This window comes from Ailuropoda melanoleuca, chromosome 2 (genome assembly GCF_002007445.2).
Source record: "Ailuropoda melanoleuca isolate Jingjing chromosome 2, ASM200744v2, whole genome shotgun sequence".
NCBI lineage: Eukaryota > Metazoa > Chordata > Mammalia > Carnivora > Ursidae > Ailuropoda > Ailuropoda melanoleuca.
The window spans coordinates 63,899,491-63,909,654 of NC_048219.1; the positions used below are offsets into that span (position 1 = coordinate 63,899,491).

The following is a 10,164-nucleotide window of genomic DNA, read 5'->3' on the forward strand; positions in this document are numbered from 1 at the left end:
AGAACCCAGAGGCAGAAAGCTGAAGAGTGAGATGGGAGCAGGCAGCTGCCGTCACGTAGCTTGACCGTGTAGGCAGATGCTGGAAACAGTAGCCAGAGGGAACATCAGGTCAACCAGGTCTTCATTTCTCTGAAGACAGGAGAGATTTGGCCATGTTAGTGTGTGGGAAAGAGCCAGTTGAAAGAAAGAAGCTAAAGTTAGTGGGGGATGATTGATGGGGTCCCCAGGAAGGGGAGGGGGTGGAATTAGCCTTGGGCAGGGAAGGGGCACTCTGCATTCCATGGACACTGCAGGGAAGGCGGCCAAGGAGGTGCAGGTGCAGATTCACAGGGAACTGAGGCTGGGAGACGAGGGAGCTCACCCTAGCAGCTCCTGTCCTCATTATGGCATAGGAAGAATAAAGAGATTAAGTGAGATAAAGTGAAAATACTTTGTGAACTATAAATCATAACACACACACCAATTTATAGGGAGGGAATATAATGGGAGAGTAATTTCTAGACAATGTGTAGAGCTCTCAGGAGCCAAATTAGTCATGGATAAACCCCTTCCCACCACAGACAATCCCCCTCACACCCGTTATTATATTCATCTAATTTGTTGGCAAATCACAGGTAGAATCTTGTGATTTGGTTCAGCTTAACAGTTTAAACCAATAATCAGCACCAACAGAAATGTTCTCTGGACATTCTTTTCCCAGTTACAGTTAATTCTGCTCCAGGAAAACTGGTCCCTTTCAAAGGTTTGCTGTTTTCAAAGGAAGACCAGGTCCTAGTTTCTGGATCTCACCCTTCACCTCACCCCTGCTGCACCCCACAGGCCCCCTGTCGGTTTCCCTGTATTTCTCTCTTTCCTGGACCCTCAGCCCAGCTCAGATCTTTGGAGTTGGTTCCCTTTTTTTCTCATTGCTACTGCATGAAGCGTCTAGGGGCACCCCTCACCTCCAAAGGCAGATGACTTTAGGGAAATTATTCATATGGAAATTAAAGATCTAGCAAGGTATTTGTGTAAACTCTCTGGCCTGGTACCTTCGGAAAGTCTTCGCGGACTTTGGGAGGTAAGGGAGGGGAGCAGGGCACATACCCCAGTGTGAAGAACACTGCTCTAGCAGAAAACAAAGTCAAGCTGTTACCGAAAGCAAGGAGGCAAATTGCTATTCCAAGCACATTTTATACACTTGCTTCAAAAGCTGCTTAGAGTTTTGTTGACCTGATATTCAGAAAACCCACCAGAGCCCAGAGATTTTACATTTTCTGGGTATTAAGTGCAAAATACTTCGCATATAACGGAGTTTGGGGGATGCCGGGGAGTGTTTTATAGCAGACCATCAGTCTGGGCTGTTAGCACATGAACTAGAGCGGGGTTTTGAGCCGCTGGCGGTGCGCACGTCTGATAACACCTGAGTAACCTCACTCCCGGGGCATCGTGAACTCAGCTTCAAGAGTCAGGCATTCCCAGGGGCTCTGGCTAGAGGCAAGCAACACAACCAAATGACAAACTTAAACAACAGAGGAAAAGAGGCATTTGGGGGCCCAAAATTATTCTTGAAACCAGGGACCTGGACTAATTCAGAACAAGTTCTTTGTGGCGATCCGTTTCATGAGATAAGTAATGACAAGAGTCTGGGTCCCTGTGTGGAAGGTGTGTGTCTCCTCACGATGCTGAGGAGGAGCTGAAGCCCGTCCTGGGGCATTTGCCATCTGGAGGTTGGCAATGCAATCTCTGCAGATCCCAGCCACACACTTTCCACGACAGGTGCAGAGCCCGCCTCCTGGGCAGCCTCGCAACCGGCGAATGATCTGGAGGCGCTCACTTCCATTCACCTGCTAAGTGGCAAGACCAAGCAATGACCAAAGGCAACGTAGTCTTGCAGTTACTGTTTGACCTCACGCACGGCAGAAGCAGAAGGAAAATGGAAATGACTCAGGCAGTACTCTGTGAGGTGGCAGAAGCAGCGTGGGAAAAAACTCACATGAATCTTGCCTACTCACCCAACAAAAACATTTTGTGGTTTGTTGTTGGATTCCTTCAGCTAAATTTGTCAGAGAGGGAAAAAAAACCCCCTCTCTTGGGTGAGGAAATCTCTCCCTTCAGACAGTGCCCTACCGCTCCCCTCCTCAATGACTCACAGCACCCCCGGCCCTCTGCTTCCTTCTCTCTTTACACCTCTGGGCAGGTAAGGAGGCACGGGGAGGAGGTGTGTCAGCCTTTGTTCCTGCCTTTGTTCTCTGGCTCAGCCCCGGTGGAAGTGCTGCTCTGGCGTTTTAATGAACGCGGAGAACCATGGCAGTGCTGGGGACCAAGCAACCCCCCTTAGCGACCATGCTGGAGGCCCCGTGAATGGTGTGCATGCAGCTTCCGTCCCCATAGCTTCATCAAATTCTGATCCTCTTTGCTTCTTAATGAAATCAAATTCTTTAAAAAGCGCTATGCCTTGATTAACGCTTAATTTAGGGTTGAGTGTGAGTACTGCGATAAGATACAACGGCGTGGTCTTCGCAACCAGACAGAACTGGGCTCAGATCTCAGATCCGCCCCTCAGCTGTGGACTGCTGGTCAATCTCCAGACCTCCCTAGGTTTAAAAAATCTGGATGTTGCTATTAAAACGATGAGAGAAAAAGTCTGCATTAAACCAGAAGCTCCTTGAGAAAATGCATGAAGTTTTCTTTTTCTTAATAAATGATGCTTTTTCTCTCAGCCACTGTTTATTTTTTGTTTTTTTGAAAAAATTTTTTTTAATTTTATTTATTTATTTGACAGAGATAGAGACAGCCAGCGAGAGAGGGAACATAAGCAGGGGGAGTGGGAGAGGAAGAAGCAGGCTCATAGCAGAAGAGCCTGATGTGGGGCTTGATCCCATAACACTGGGATCACACCCTGAGCCCAAGGCAGATGCTTAACCGCTGTGCCACCCAGGCACCCCTCTCAGCTACTGTTTAAATAGTTAGATTATACCTGGAGAAAGATGGGACACGGTCCACTGAAGTTCCTTAATACAGAAAACTGTGTTGCCTTTTTAAGAGGCCACATTAGGTCAATATTGGTTTCTCAGCAAGGCCTGGAGAAACCATCTTAAGTGAAAGTCCTGTCATCAAAGACAAAGCAAACCTTGTAGTAAAACAGTTATCACTGGCTTTCAACCTTCAGCAGCTACATTGCAGCTTGAGAATGGCAAACACTCAGGGCCCAAACTGAGGAATTAATCCCAGCAGGGCTGTTGTAAACCTTTTCCAGAGCACTTAGGCCTTCTCTCTGAAAAATGCTGGATCTGGACTTTGAGGATGTCAAAAGAACATTTTTAAACTCGACTCATACTCTGTGTAGAAGGTGCATCCGGGTTTGGATCCTCTCGGTAATGCAGGATAAAAAGTGTATTTCTTAGAGAAGGAATAAAGCAGCCCTTTGGCTCAAGTTTCCTTCAAGCACACTGGGCCAGAGCAGGGGAGGTGGGCATGGGGTGAGCTCTGGGGAGAATGTCCAGGGACCTCGTCATTGCTACGATGATGGCTGGTGAACACGTGAAGACATCAATAGAGATCAAGCAGAGAGAACCCAGACAAACTTCTCCAAGAGAAGTCTGTTTCCAAATGCAGGAAGCATCATCAATGCTTCCTAAAGGCACCTGCCTTCTACACTGACCATGATTGCCAGATCTGGGTGACACCTGTGCTTGGTAATACTTAGTCCACTTTAAACTGACTCGCTTTTCATGCTTAGCTGAATCCTCAGCAACGATCAGGGAAATCACAGGTTTTGTATATTTTTCTAGAGTACTTGAGAGCATAGACTACTAAAATACATTTTTCACACGCCTCTGAAAATAATCTTGTGTCCCAGCAGTAGGTACATTGTGCTTTTAAGACGCTTCTTTAGATGAGCAAATACATTGTGAGAGGAGTGACTATTACAGGTAGGGGGTTAATGGTTATTTTTCTTTTTCTGTACTACTTACCAAACCTCCTCCCAGCCTCTTTCTGGCTGAAGAGATTCCTAATAAAGCCCTCCCTTTTCTTTAGTATCTGTAAATGTGTTCATCTTTCGTCTCACTTGAGCCTCGCAATGCGCAGAGAGGTGGGCCTGACACACAGTAGGAACTCCACTCATGGAAGAAATCAAGGCTCAGAGTTTAAATCCTCACTCGCCGACACATAGCTAGTCAGTACTAAGGCAGGAGGGAGAGCCTAAGCTTTCTGACTCCACTAGAGTGTCCACTACTCCTTGGTTATATCCACTTCTCCTTAGCAAACCACGGTGGACAGGGGCCAGGTGTGTGTGTGTGTGTGTGTGTGTTTACACTACTCTCATCATCATGCACCAGTTTTAAAGACAGGAACTTAGGTCAAGGCCAGCTTGTCACAGAGATAGGACTTCTCTTCCAATTCAGTGGAAAACTGTGGCTTCTATTCTCTTCAAGATTTTGGTGGTTAAGGACACGTGCTTCTGAGTCAGACACACCTGGGTTTGAAACTCCGTTCTGCTGCCTAATAGTGTATGACCCTGGGAATGTTTGTAAAAGTTGAATTTTGATGAGTTTCATCATCCGTAAAGTGGGAATCATAACACTCGATGCACGGGGCTTTTGGGGATAGTGGCTGTTGAGCACTCCTTCCTCCCAGGGCCGTGATTAAATGAGATAATCTGAAAAAAGAGCTTATCACTGTGCTGGGTCTAAAGGGAGTATTAAGTACTGGCTACTATTACTTTCGTCAGAAATGTCTACTGTTGTTGCCTTGGCTACCTAGCATTTTGAAATCAATGAGGACATGATTGAGTTTTTATAGCAGAGGCCCATCTACATACATAGGAAAACATACCTGCGATAACGGGGATGTCCATTCAAACATTTACCATCTCCCCTCAAAGCCGCCGTAGTACTCTCTCGTCTCTCCTGCCTCATTTCCGTGACCCAGTGACCACTGCCATCCCTCCATATACCTTCACGGTTGCAAAGATAACCTCACATTTTGATAGGGCTCAAAAATGTGCACTGACTCACTTACCCTTCACGGCTGCCCGGTGTTGCCATTCTCATTTCATGGAGGAGAAAAGGCTCTCAGAAAGGTTGCATGACCTGCCGAGGTCACATAGCGTGTAAATATAAAAATTGGGACGGAAACACAGGCCTTCTCATTCTTTCCAACCACAGGAGCCTCCGACAAAGCAGGAAATAAATACATGGTTGAATCTTCCTCTGACTTGCATCTCCTCTTCCTGGTACATAATGTCATAAGCTTCTGCAAAAAGTTACCCAGTGCACTCGGCAGCGGGAAGCACCCCCTCTTCGACTGACACTGATGCAGGAAGCTGTCCTTAACTACGACTGGACTGCCGTTGGCTGGTCATGGTTTTATCCCTTTTATTTAAACAGGGAATTCAGGCCACTGCAAGTGAGCATTTTCTAAAAAGGAAAACTGAGTCATTTGTTTTTTGCTGATTTCCATTCTAACCTCCTTCTGCGTTGATAGATGGCAAATAGCTCCCAGACCTTTTGGTGACTCATCCGCACATTGGCAGCTTGACCAAGGTTCCAATTCAGTTTCGGGATACTAATTTCCTGTTTCCTCCCCATTTCAGAAAGCATCACGATAGACTGTGAGCATGCAAAAGGAGGAAAAGATGGGTTGGCTTTAGAAAATGCTGTGCCCTTCAACTGTGAGATGAGATCTCTGACTGAGATCCTGTGCGCAAATGTATCACTGCCATCTTTTTCAAAGGTCAAGTAGAGCCCCCTTCAAAGGTCTCTGGGTCCCAGACTTCACTACACCTCCGAGAAAAAGTGAGGGAAGCCAAGATGGGAGAGAGGAGGAGAGAGGAGGTAAATGGGGAGAAGAGAGCAGATGGGGGAAGGGTGTAACCTTAGGTCCGTGTCCCAGTGCCTCAGCCCAGGGTAGGGCAGATCACAGGAATACAGAAGCCAATGGAAAGGTCCTTCTCCTCGCTCCTCTCCTCCCACAAAGACCTCACAGCCTGAACCACCATTTGAGTTGAGCATTTTTGCAACACTGTTTACCAACTTGCTGCCCACTACAGAGAACTCTTATGTTGTCAAGTGATCAGCAGTATTCTCTCTTGGTTAGATTATGAGTTCTATTTGAAGTTGTTTTAGTGGAGTCTACATTCTACCTTCATTCAGATGAAAGGGTAGAACTTGTAAAAACACTCCCAGTAGCTTTGATAAGACAGTTTAATTCATTGGGTTTGAAAACATTGACTCTGAGACTGAATTTCAACCAGGAATAAATGTCTCCAAGGGGCAGATGCGGTCCCTGGTGTATAAATACACTTGTTAGAAAACAGGTTAGAAAAACAGTTTAATACATGCCTAGCATGGGAACAGTCCCATGCTAGCCTACGTTGTGAAGCCCTTCCATAAGTTTCCTTCAGATACTGGAAGTGAAAAACAAAACAAAACGAAACAAAGCGCAACCCAGCACGGTCTTCCTGTCGGTGTCACATCCCCTGCATTGGAATCAACGAGGAGCGGCTGTGAAACATGCGGATTCCCAGGCTTTGTGGCTGAGCCACACTGAAAATCTCTGGGGGTGAGGGCTAGGAATCCGTAGGCTTCACAAGCTTTCCAGGCGATTCTGATGCACCTGGCATTGGTGAAGCACCGCGGAGATCAGAAAGACAGGCCATTCTTTCCCTAGGGGACGAGGGCTGCCTTCAGGCCCCATCGTCCAAGTCCCGTTAATGCTTGCAGCGTTAGGATTGCTACGAACAAACCGCTGTTGTAGGAGCCACCAAGTATGGAACTGATTTACACCAAGAAAATATAACACTGGCTTCCATTACATCACCGGCAAATCTTTGGGAACTTTTTAAGATTTTTTTTTACTGGCGGGGGAGGGGCAGAGGGAGAGAGAATCTGAAGCAGACTCCGCACTGAGCTCCAGCCCGACAGACAGCTCGATCTCACGACCCTGAGATCACGACCTGAGCCCAAATAAAGAGTTGGACACTTAACCAACTGCACCACCCAGGCACCCCAGTCTCTGGGAGTTTTAACTTACTGAATCATATAACTCAATTCTGGGATCTTATATGTGAACCTTTTACTGGAAGGGATGGTTATTGATCCATTTTTAAGTCAAGGGAAAGAACTCCATAAATACAAAGAATGTTTTATGACAACAGGAGCCTATTCTTTCTGCAATCTTAGATTGTTAGCAACTGGAATCTTTTAATTAAAAAAAATTTTTTTTAAGATTTTATATTTTTAAAGTAATCTCTACACTCAGTGCAAGGCTTGAACTCACGACCCTTACATCAAGAGTTGCACACTCTACCAACTGAGCCAGCCGGGCACCCCACAAAAATTTTTTTAATTACAAAAGAGGTCGTGCCTGTCCCGGTTAAATCAATAATCTGGTGGGCTCAGGTGACAAGTGAAGCAAGCGCAGCTGTGGCTTTGTCAGCATTCTAGTTCCTTCCAATTGCTGGGCTTGAGCAAGGACTGCCAATACCCCTCAGGTGAGGCTCCATCTCAAACCAGTTCACCGAATTATAGAACCAGTTACCGAGGGTTGTCTACATGCCAGGCCAGTATGCTGGGTACTGTGGATAGAATTAGACATAATATTAAATAGAGGGCCTCTCAACCCTTAGCTGGGCGTCAGAATTACTGGTAAAGCTTTTTCAAAATATTGCAGAATGGGCCCACCCCACATCTATTGAATCGGAACCTTTGGGGGCAACATCCATGTTTGAATGCACAAACCGCCCCAAGTGGGTTTAATGCAAGGCCAAGGCTCAAGACCACGGCGCTAAAAATCCTACCTTCTGAGAATTTTTAGTCTATAATGGATGATGCTGATATAAACACATCTGTCAGGGGACATGTATTAAGAACACATGATAGACAAAACACAACAACGAAAGATAACATCAAATCCAACTTAGAAACAAACGCATAGATGGGAGGATAAATGCAGAATTGGCAGTGGTTAGGGAAAGCACAGATAGATTTCTGGGCAGATTCTATCGCATCTGGTTGATGGGAGGAGCAACAGATTCTGATGTTGGTTTTTTTGGAATTTCAAATTAAAAGCTTATAGTCAAAAACTGGTTCTAGTTTAGAAGGCAATGCTTTAACATTTGCACAATTCTAATGTATGGGAAGTTACAGAAAAATTGCACTAAGTATCCAGAGTATATGCAATTTGTATTAAGATGATACGGTATTCAATTTTTATTGTAGGGCAGAGCTACGAATAGCTGAGTTCTGCATAAGACGGAGTATGTTATCCAGGAAAAATGAAAGACTAAAACAAATATGCCGTGAGCATGTATGAACACACATTATATCCATGTTTAAATGAAATCCAGGCAGTCGTATAGCAAGTGAAAAGAAATCGAGGCTTGGCCGTCTGGCTAACGAGAGGTTCTCTGGAGGGCATTCTGCGGAATGCATTTCTCTTGGCAGTTGCTCCAGTGGATGCAAGTCAATTCTAAGCAGATTTCCTTAATCCTCAGCTCTAACTGGGTCAGCGTCATCTGATTTTAAGTATTATTACAGGAGACATATGCACGATGATTACCGAAAGGGCTACAACCACCTTGCCTGGGGAGTTGCTTTTTCTTTGAAAATGCTCAAAAGACCAAATTCACATACGTGGACAAGTCTCTGGTGGGACCACCACTATTTTCGGGGCAGGAACAAACTGAGGTGGTCCTCAGATAAAAAACATGCCGAAACTTCCATTGAGGGTGGTTTTTGTTTTGTTTTGTTTTTGTTTTTTGAATAGGCTGCTTAGGAAAAATGCTTAATTAGCTCACCTTATTCTCTGTATTGGTTCAGGAAGATTCTGTTGGGTAATTTGAGGACATGGACGTGAAGAGAATTTTCAGAGTTGGGAGGATAAACATTTTGTTTTTGAATCAGAAAATCTAAACAAAACAGTCAATTGTGTGGTGACCCCTTACCAGAGACAATTACCAGCAGGTGGGTCAGCGACACCATTCCAAGGTAGCTTGTAGGTGCTACTCACTGATTTAGGATCCTTTCCCTGTACTGGGTCATCTTACCGGATTCTCTTCCTCTTTGTACTTTGTTGGTGATTCTCTCTGAGGTTTTAGGTTTACAATCAGATTTCATCCACAAATAGTGATCATTTTATCTCGTCCTTGCTGAATTTTTTATCTCTACATTTTTTCTCTTGCTTAATCGTATTAGCCAATATTTCTAGTACAATGTTCAATGGTAAATAGTAGTAGTGACAGGTGCTTACTACGTTTCTCTGTATCAGGACAACTTTGGTGGTGTTCATCCATTAAGTATGATGCAGACATTTAGGCTGCCGCCCCGCTCCAACCCCAAATACAATTACGTGAATAGATTCTATGTTACAAGACCATCCATACATTCCTGAAATAAACTCCAGAGTTCACAAATGTAAGAGGCAGTCTACTGGCTGGGCCTAACGAAGCCATGGTACCCATTTTTCAAGTAAATGAGCTAAGGAAGGGAGGGTCTTATTCTGTTTGCTTTTGAGGTCTCTAGATTGAAAATTCATCACAGGAAACACACTTCATCCATCTTGGTATCCCTAAATATTCATTACCCGAGTGTGCACCATAAGGAGTATATTTAAATGGCCTCCCATTTTTGTAACAGAGTCTTCACATCCTGAGGCCAGATTACTTAGAATTCCCCAAGCCCGCAGATCCCAGTTTTCACGCACCTGCACAGTTCACTAGCCACAAGGGCTGCTGGTAGTCAATGGGCTTCTAAGCTCAACACCATTGCTCTTTTCCATCAGATGGATCGCCCTGCCCATTTGTAATAAGTCAGCTTCCAGCTAGCAATTTCCACAATAGAAAAAGCAGCATCTCTTCTTGATCAATGGCCTTCAGAAGCCGGCGAGTGTCAACAGGCTGAGGATTATAAGTAGGATGAGATGCCAGGGACCCCAAAGGCAGAATTTCCCTGCTTTTCTCAGATTATACAGGTTAGGGTACTGGGAGTGGATAGGGAGACCAGGCAAGAAGGAAGGAATGACAGCAAGGAACGATTGACATTTATCAGTGAGAGAAGACAAATATGCCCATTTATTGGTTAATTCCATTATATTCTCTGGCTTGGTTGTATTGGCATGTTAAAAGACACGGGAAGGTATATTAAAGTGCAGAAATACTTACACCTATTATTGAATGGTAAGATT

At 45.0% G+C, this 10,164-nt stretch overlaps 1 protein-coding gene across 1 annotated transcript in view; it reads right to left on the reverse strand.

The window, feature by feature from the left end:
* The window catches only part of ABCA4 (ATP binding cassette subfamily A member 4), a 134,316-nt gene extending 128,759 nt beyond the window's left edge, over positions 1–5,557 (reverse strand). The window contains exon 1 of the mRNA XM_019798266.2: positions 5,002–5,557. The gene's annotated coding sequence lies outside the window, so the exon portion shown is untranslated. The remainder of the gene's footprint in view (positions 1–5,001) is intronic.
* Between the last annotated feature and the right edge of the window lie 4,607 nt (positions 5,558–10,164).